The sequence below is a fragment of the Tupaia chinensis genome, unplaced genomic scaffold (genome assembly GCF_000334495.1).
Source record: "Tupaia chinensis unplaced genomic scaffold, TupChi_1.0 Scaffold142716_1, whole genome shotgun sequence".
NCBI lineage: Eukaryota > Metazoa > Chordata > Mammalia > Scandentia > Tupaiidae > Tupaia > Tupaia belangeri.
Genome location: NW_006202562.1, coordinates 1,754,519 through 1,764,280, shown reverse-complemented (window position 1 = coordinate 1,764,280; position 9,762 = coordinate 1,754,519).

Sequence of the window (9,762 nt, the reverse complement as noted above, 5' to 3'; positions counted from 1 at the left end):
AAACCCTGGCTTTTTTTTTTTTTGTTTGTTTTTGCTATACAGTGTATGCACTTGTCAAAGAGACAAAAAGTGAGAAATCAGCTCCCAAGGGGACGGCCACATTGCAGGCCCTTCTCCATTCTCCTCTTGGGATTTTGGGCACCCACACCCATGTACCCAGTCACAGAGTCTGGGACTCAAACTGCTGTCCACCATGTGCGAGTCCACTGTGCCACCTGCTGGCCCCAACCTGGCCTTTCCTTGAGGATATACCACATCGAAATAATGTTCCCATTCTCATGGTTACTGGCTGCTTGACCTCATCACAAAACACACTTAGCAAAGAAACTGTGACAAGACCACCTCAGTCGGAACCTCCGGGGAAGTAAATTGGGGGCTAAATGACAGGGACCTCGCTCTCTGCTCTTCCACAGGCTGGTATCATCCATGACATGCCACTTGGGCCACTGGACTTGACCGCCTCCTGTGGACAGTAACCACACCAGGCCGCCACGTCCCTCATGTGTTCTGTTGGCCACAAAGGATATAAATAAGCACAGGTAGAACACATCTGACTCTTACAGAGGATTCAGTTAAAACACATGCCTTCCCGTGTCGCTCGGTAAATCACACCGATGTGAGGCCTCAGAAGGCCGCCTCCGTGTGACAGAGAACGTTCTAAGAACCACACGTAGCTCCTCTGCTAGTTAGAAATGATCCTCCTTAAAGGACTCCGAACCCCTTTGGCTCTGAAAGTGTGCAAGGCAGGGGTTGTGCACATTAACTCTTTCATTGACCAGCCAAATGTCTGTTGAACACCTACTGTGGACCGGATGCTCTCGGGTGTTGAGAATGTCAGCCCCGGAGATGGCCCTACCTTCTGCGTGCTCCGAGTCCCAAAGGCTGCGTGTGAGACAAGCCCTGCAGTGCCAAGCCTGGAGTGACGGACCTGTGCTGCAGGAGAGCAGATGGGGTGACTTTGACCTGGGGACGCTGGTGGCACAGACACCTCCTGGAGACTGACCTGGGATTAAAATGAGGACATGTCTTCCTGGGCTCATGGAGAGGCCTAAGCCACGTCACAGCAGCGGTGTGGGGCCTTCGGGGACGGGCCTGTACGTGCAGGCACAGGGAGAGGGCTGTCAGGGCACGTCCCAGTCATGTAGCCTAAGGCCAAATCAGGCCTGAGAGTTCAGGAGAGGGAGAGGACCATTACCTCCATCACCTACAATGACAGCGACATGGCCTGAGCAGGACAGCCGGCTAACTGCTGTGCTTCCATCCCCGGGAACGGGACAGTTCCCGGGCCTTCATCCATTCTCGGAGAAGCAGTGACTTGCCTGAGGATTTGGCCTCAGGTTCAAACTATCTGTATTTATTACCCCCTGAGCCCTGGACTGAGCCCCCTCACCAAGGCTGGGCCTCCTGGACTTGCAGCACCAGCAGCGTATAGGAGAGGGTAGTGGGTCTGTCGCGAATGGGCTGGCCCTGGCACCTCGTAAGTACTCTCAGTTTTGGCATGCTTAACCTTTCTCTTAAAAAAAAAAATGTATTTATTTCTAGAGTCAGAGGGATGGAGAGAGAAAGAGAACAAGAGAAATGCACCCTTAACAGGGTCTTAGTGGTGACCCCATCCCTGTCCTGCAGGCATCCAGGGTCACGGGCACCCATGGCATTTGGTGTGCTCAGGGGGACCTGGGATGGGAGCAGAGCCCTCCCCTAGGGCCCCATGTCTCACAGCAGCCACCCCCCTGCCCATGTCCCTGTGGTCAGGGGCTGCTGTCTCAGCCCTGGGTTTGTCACTTCTAACCTGGGGTCGTGCCGGTGCTTGTGAACAAAGTAAGTGTCATCGCACCTCCGCACACTCCAGGGCTGTGTGGAAACTCAAGTACAGGCAGATGTTTGGGGAATGACCACCTGACACCTAACTAAAACACCAGCCCCTGCTTCACCCTCCCCAGGGCCTCGACGTAGAGACAGATGCAGCTTTGTCAGAAGCAAACACGCACCGCGGCGTGGGGAAAGCCCACCGCGCTGTGCCAAGTGGTGTAGGACAGTCTTGGATTTTCACAGCGACCAATCCAGTCAAGGGTCTAGTCAAGAGTGCTTCTCACTCCTTGGGCTTCCCGCGGGCAGTGAGGTCTGATAGCAGGAGTCAGGGAGCTCGCTCCCACTCTAATGGAAGTCTCCATTCCTGCCCATTTCCAAAGCCTCTTGGAATAGGCACTGGGACAAACGAACGCTGTTCAATTCTTTCCTCTCTCAAATAACTTGCTCCTTCCAGGACGACTAAGAGGAGCTTAGGCTTCTTCTTGGGGGCCGTTTACCTGCAGCTCTTGGCCTCCGGCCTGTGTGTGAGTTTCCTCTAAATGCTTATTTCTCTCTTTCTCCCTGTCCCTGTTAACTCATTACTTCATGAGATATTTTTCCCACTTTGGCCCAGCCCACTCTGTGTGTGTGTGTGTCTGTGAATGGGCGTGTACATGTGAATGTGTGAAGGGATATGTGTGTGTGTGTGTGTGTGTGTGTGTGTGTGTCTGGTTCCAGGTCAAGGTTTCTGCCCTCTGGTTCTGGCAGTTCTCAATGCCTCAAATGCATGGTCCCATTTAGTTACCTGAGACTAGTGCTGTTAATGCCCGTATACTGTGGGTGAGGACGTTGACACAGAGGGGTTACAGAAGCAGCCTGGGGTGTCAGAATTAGTACGCTGAAGAATCGGGTAGTGTCAGAACTCTTTTTTTTTTCCCTTTCATTCTTTCTTTTTAAAATTTATTTAATCACTATACATCACTTTGCTTGTAAGTTGAATTTACCCAACATGAATACTCTTCACACCAGTTGAGATACAAAATACATTATCAGCAATAGATAATAACCCATTTCTGTGTCCCAAAATGTCTTGCCTCTCTATTTTCCTCCTTAATTTCTTTCCTTACCCTCTCCCCCTTCTCCCACCCTCTTCCCACATTGTCTCTAGAATCTATAACCATTTTTAATGCTTCTATGTCCGCTCATCTCTCAGTTTCCACCTTAGAGTGTGGACAGTCAGTAAATGTTAGGTGGAGACATACAGTGTTTCTCTTTCATAGCCTGACTCACTCCTCTTAACAGTAAATCTTCCATTTTCATTCACTTTCTATCAAATGCCAGGGTCTTACTGTCTTTATGGCTGAGTAGTACTCCATGGAGTGCATATGCCACACTGAGCAGTATTCTGTGGAGTGTACATGCCACATGCAGCAGTACTCCATAGAGTACATAGGCCATAATGGCAGTACTCCGTGGAGTGTACATGCCATACTCCGTGGAGTGCATGTGTCACATCAAGCAGTACTCCTGGAGTGCACATGTCACACCAAGCAGTACTCTGTGGAGTGCACGTGTCACACCAAGCAGTACTCCGTGGAGTGCACGTGTCACACCAAGCAGTACTCCGTGGAGTGCACGTGTCACACCAAGCAGTACTCCGTGGAGTACACATGTCACACCAAGCAGTACTCCGTGGAGTGCACGTGCCACACTGAGCAGCTACTCCATGGAGTGTATGTACAACACATAGCAGTACTCCATGGAGTGCACGTGCCACACTGAGCAGTACTCCATGGAGTGTATGTGCCACACCGAGCAGTACTCCGTGAAGTGCACGTGCCACACTGAGCAGCACTCCATGGAGTGTATGTACAGCACATAGCAGTACTCCGTGGAGTGCACGTGCCACACCGAGCAGTACTCCATGGAGTGTATGTGCCACACTTTTCAAGCAGGCAGCGTCAGAGCTCTTACATGACCACATCGCCAGTGCTCTGAAACTTGGAGGAACATCAGCACCCCGGTGGGCTCCTTAGAACTCGATTCTGCCTCTGCTCGCACCAGAGTATTTCTGATGAGGAAGTCTGGGTGGGAGGTGGGAGAATGTGCCTTCTCACGGGTCCCAGGGGAAGTGGTGCAGCTGGTCCGGGCACGGTGACAACTGCGGTGGGGCTCAGTGTGCCTCGAGGTCTGGAAAGGCACTCCTCCCACGTGGGGTATGGCTGCCTAGGCCTGATGTGTACATGGAGGACAGCTAATTCCTGGGCCAGCCACGGGTTTCTCCTGTCAACATGCTGCCTCTGCCAGGGAGGACCAGGACTTCACCTTGGGACAAGTCACTCTCTAGGTGTGCTCACTGGTAGCTGAGCAGGTGCGGACAGGCCAGAGAGGGCAGCACCACCTGGTTTGTATCAAGGGCGGCCACTCACCTGGAAGGTGGGATGATTGCCTGGGCTCTTGCTCATGTCGAAAGAGCAACTGGTCTGCCTGCTTGGCTTTGAGGGCTCGCATCCTTGAACACATGAATGTGGCCACTGCAGGTGTGGGAAGGATGCCATTGAACGCGCACCTTCAAGGACACCTGGGCACCATGCAGGCACCTGTATCCAGCACAGAGCATGCCCATAAATCCATGCATAGTCTGCACCTCCCAGAGCCAGAGAACTAGAGGTTTATGCAGAGTTGTAAATGAAAAATTACTCACTGGACACACATTGAAAACTGGTAGGGAGGGACCAGCAGATGGCGTAATGGTTACGTCACTAGACTCCCACGTAGTCATCTGTGGTTCACATCCCAGACCTGGCAGCTTAAAACTCACACCTGGAGCATGTGTGTGCCCCAAATCCTGAAATGAGAACGAAGGAGAAGGGATTGCAACATGGCCATCCACACTGGGGGATGATTTCTCACTTTTGTCTCTCTCTGTCTCTTTGGCGAGCCATGTGCCCTATAGCAAAAATCTTTCTCTCTACAAACAAACAAGCAAAATGGAAGGGAACTGCTTTGGCAGGCTGAGGCCCTGGGGGGCCCAAGTTCAATTTCTGACCTGCTGTGGTGTACACGTGTCCCAGCTACTCAGGAGGCTCATGAGGATTCATGACAGAGTGAGACCTTGTCTAAAACACACACACGCACACACACACACACACTGACAGGGTAGACTTTATCCAAGACTATTGCAATTTTTTTAGATTGAACTCAATTTCCAATACAACAAAGACTTCTGGGTAGTCCCCACCAAGAGCAAGGGTCAGTGGATGGAGAACAGTAAGAAGAGCTTGAGCAGATGTGAAGGCGAGAGTTTCTTCTAAACAGGCTTCAGGGATGCCTGTGAAGCAGGCCAAGGACTGGACATCAAGGGTGAGGTTGAGGAACTTGACTGAGTATAAAGACTGAGGGATTATTGATAAACTGGCTTGGCAGGGTTCTGGGCTAACACTGTGTGGCAGGCCAAGGTCGAGGCCTGCTTAAGAAGAGACCTCTGAGAGGCCTGACTGAAGTTTGGTCAAACTGGGAAAGCGGCCAGGAGGCTAAAATACCAACCTGTGGCATGTCTTCTGAAGAATGGGGTTTTCCCCAGTGATTTTCAATCCTTGGTTCAGGGAACCAGAGGGAAGGCCAATCTATCTGTAGGTGTATTGTAAAGATGTTAGGTCAAGAGCAGTTTCCGTTGTTTAAACACTACATTTGTTCAGAGAGGTCTTTTGAGACTGAAGGCAGGTGTGGCAAAATCAACCAAATTACAGGCCATTAGCATTTCAAGACAAGTTTAGATTCAGCAAGTAAAAGCGAGACCTGAAACTACATTCAACCATCGGACTCAAGAGGAGTCCGACTGAGACACTGTACAAATTAGACCCACTCACGGCCGTTTTCTTCTCTCTTTTTTTTTGGAGAGGTTTTTGCTACAGGGTGTGTACACTCGCCAGAAAGACAGAGACAGAGACAGAAAGCGAGAAACCACCCCTCAGGGGGTGGACATGCCGCAATCCCTTCTCCTGCATTCTCCTCTCAGGATCTTGGGCACGCATGCACACGCGCCCGACGTGAGTATAAGCCACCCGGTCTGGGACTCGAACCACAGTTGACTACATGGGAGTCCAGCGACATAGCCATTATGCTAACTGCTGGTCCCTCATGGCTGTTCGCTGTGCTCCTCTACCTGCATGTTCATCATGGCCTGAGCCCAGAGGAACAGTACAGACGTTTAGATCACAGCGGTCTGGCTGTGAGGCGGACGCTCCGGGGAATTGAGCTGGCATCTGCAGTGCCCCAGTGAGGGGCACACAGGGTCCAAATCAAGAGTGATGACAGATAACAGGCTTGATGAAGGGCCGCCCTTGGGAGAGAGCAATAAGACCCCAAGTCGTTCCGCAGGCAGTGGGCCAGGGCTATGCTGGAGAGTAAGGAACACCCAAGGCTGCAGCAGGAGTTTGCCCTCGCTGGTGCTCCCAGGTGAGGCCGACGAAGCCTTCGATGAGCAAAACTGTTCTCCCTCCGCTGCCTCTGACCCCAGGGTGTCTCAACCTCGGCTCTGCAGACTGCTCACTAAGGAGCACACAGGCCACTCGTGCGAAGATGGGAAGGAAGACTTCCTGGGCAGACGTGGGGCCCTGGGTGGGCCTAGGCAGCCGGAGCTTCCAACCTGCGCATCAGGAGGACTTGGAGGACCTGGCATCCCCGGGAGGGGGAGGGGGAGGAGGGCGCGAATCCCATTTATGGGTAGCAGCCTTCGCTGAGGAACATCTGACGGCCCCTCACAATGTCCTCGATATTCAGATCCCTGCATTTCACAGCCAAGCTGATTTCTATCAAATACAATTTAAAAAGTTAAGTTCATTAATTTTTTCCATGAGAGAGAGACACTCCCAGGAGGGTCCTCACACCGTGATTCATCCCAGCCTCGGCCAGCACGGATCACCGGCATGCCCTGGGTCTATGATGCCTGTAATCTCTCCATGGGAGACCCCAGCTGCTAACCCAGGACCTGCCCATGCTGGCCCAGCGTGACAGCATTGCATTCCCACGGAGCTGCCATCTGGCCCCCAAATGCTATTTATGCCTGCCTGCTCCATGTTTCATTTTTTCTCTCATTTATTCATAAGTGTGAGTATACCTGTGTCCCTAGATCTCCTCTCCCAGCTGCATCGTTGAGCTATTCTTGGTGGGGAGCAAGGCCCTGTTGTCCCTCCTGGCCTCTGCTCACCTGGCAGGCCTGGGGTAGCACAGTGCCTGCTCAGCGAACACGCACCCTGAAGCAGTGTCCCTCCACCTCCACCCCCAGTGCATGGAGTTGATGCTCCTTCTAACCGACTGGGTAGGAAGGTGCTGGGCGTGTGCAGACACACCTGCAGGGCAGGGATGGACCTCAGAGTGGAGAGAGGCTCCTGCCGGAACGCTGGGGACTTCCTACTGTGCTTCCTTGCTCTGGAGAATGTTTCATCGACACCCAGGAAGCGCCTGCGTAATGGGAAGGGAACCTCGCTGACTAGGGCACATGGAGCCAGGACACGCACATCAGCAGGGCCTCCTTCAGGGGCGGTGAGGGGAAACACCTCCTGGAAAACAAGCGTCCTTCAGCATGCAGTTGGTGGAGTCACGTCGGGACAGGTGACAGTGGGCTGCCGATAGGCGTTTGCAGACAGAGCTCTGAGGTCAGGAATTCTCTTAGGCACTTGAGGTGTTTGTATAAAGCAGGACAGAGGTAACACAGCTCCCACATGCCCTCTGGGTGCAGAGTCAGCCTCAAGACCCTGCCCTGCCCACATTGTCCTGCCCTGGGGTCAAGGGCCAAGTGCCATGTAAAGGCCAACCTCTTCTGCACTGGGTTTGGGTTCCTGTTTGCATGGCCTAGAGACCTGGCCATGCCCCCACACAGGATGCCCACTGCGGTCCTTCCTCCAACCTTGGCCATGCTGGAACTACTCAGAGTGCTGGCTTTTCACTGAAGGGTGTGACTCGATGCCCCTGTGGTGGCTAAGACCTTCCCTGAACTGAGGGATACACTCGACTTTATTTGTACCTACAACACCAACAAAATATTTCTTCACTAACCTGTTCGTTCTGCCTTGGCCTGTCTCCACCACCAAAATACGCACATTTTCACACACAAACCTGCACACATCAAGCAATAGGGCCCAAATACAGAAAGCCACGTGCATGTACGGGATCCCCTGGGCCACGGGTTTCTGACCACGGTGATAAGGTTGGGGAGAAGCCCCTGGACACGCCTCCCATGCTACACCTGGGACTGAGCAGTTTCTCCGGGGTAACACTGCTTGTGTGGCCACAAGAACCCATGAACGTATTCTTCCTATCCACCCTTCTCGTACCCCCACCTGGCCTTTCAACGCCCCGATTGCGAGGGACGCAAAAAATAGACACGAGCCGCACAGCCGTTCCAAAGTCACTGCCGTGGGATCATCCATTGTAGGAAACTCTGCTGGTCGACATCTATTAAACAGAGCCTTCTGTTAATGAAGTCTTCTGCTTAGCAACCAAGCAAGGATAATTGATGTTTAAGTGATAACCCTGAGGACTGGGAAACTCAGAAGTACTTTCTGAATTATCAAAGAAAGATTAATATTCCTATAACGTCCCTGCAATTCATTTTAATAGAGTGCACATGGAGCAGAGGATGAAGATGAATGGGGTGAACTCTTTGGGAACGAAGACAATGTCGATGACTAGCTATGGAGGTTTAGAAATGGAGGAAGGGCTTCGGAAAGAACCTAATGTGATTGCACAGAACGGGAAGTGACGACCCATGCAGAAGGGAGAAACAGAAATACCGCCAGGCTCTGGGTCCTCTCCCAGTGGCCCATGCGTGTTGTCTAACTCAGTCCGCATGGCAGTTCTGAATAGACCACAGCACCCTTGGGATAGCCTGGTATCCTCTCCCCTTTGTCATTGTCGCCCCTTCGGTGGCCTCCCACTGGGACAGCAAAGCCAGGGGCACATCATCCTTCTCAGTATTTGTGACAGTGTTGGGGGGAGGGACTTGGAGCTGGGATGCCCAACTCACCAGCTGTGGGACTTTGCGGGACTTACTGGCATCTCTGGATCTGCATGTTAGTAGAGTGGAATGACTTCATATTTATTAAGTAATTAAAGCAGTGCTCAATACAGAAAATGGTTCATGAAAGTGTTTGCTCAGTCAATATAGAACCTCACACTCCCAAGTATTTGCTCTCAAAATAGAAGGTGAACGAGGACAACTTCATATTATTTAATGATTCATTTGTGGTGTGAGCCTGGCTCCAGAGAGGAGAAAACGTGGCCAGAGTGCCTAGCTGGCCACCTCCCACCACGCCATGCAGGCAACCCCCGCCTGGCTCCAGAGACAAAGGCCTTGATGACTGTTTGCTGGAAAGAGGAAGAAATAATGAAAAGGAGCATGACTGTACGAAGCAGTTCTCTACTGGAGTTCTATTTTCCTGCCTGAAAACCCTCTGGGAGAATCAATATAATCCATCAATTTTTATAGGCGTTGGAATGATCATCCTTTTCCTGCGTGTGAATACAATCCATTCATAAACACAGTCATCTAAGCAAGTGCATCTAGCTTTTTCCTTGGGCAGTTTTAGAGGACTCTTTGTCATCTTTGGGACATTTTTTTCCCCTTGGTCCTAGTGATGATCGAATAGATGGTCCTGTAGAACTCCTCAGTCACTGAAATGATAGCAAGTGTGGCAGACACACGTATGTGTGGCAACCCTATTCATCTTTGGGGCATGATGAGTAACGAAGCACTTGATAAATGGCTTAGGAAGAATCTACACAAGTTCATTAAGAAGTGTGTTTGGTGTCCAGAGGACCAGAGCTCTCATTGCATGAGCTGTTGGTTGCTGAATGAGGATTACGGCTCCCAACACCGCGGTGCCTTTGGGTCATCAGAAAGAGTAAGGTTCCCGGAAGGTGCACGCATCCAGAGCCCACAGCCTTCCTGCACAGAGCGTGTCCAACAGAACC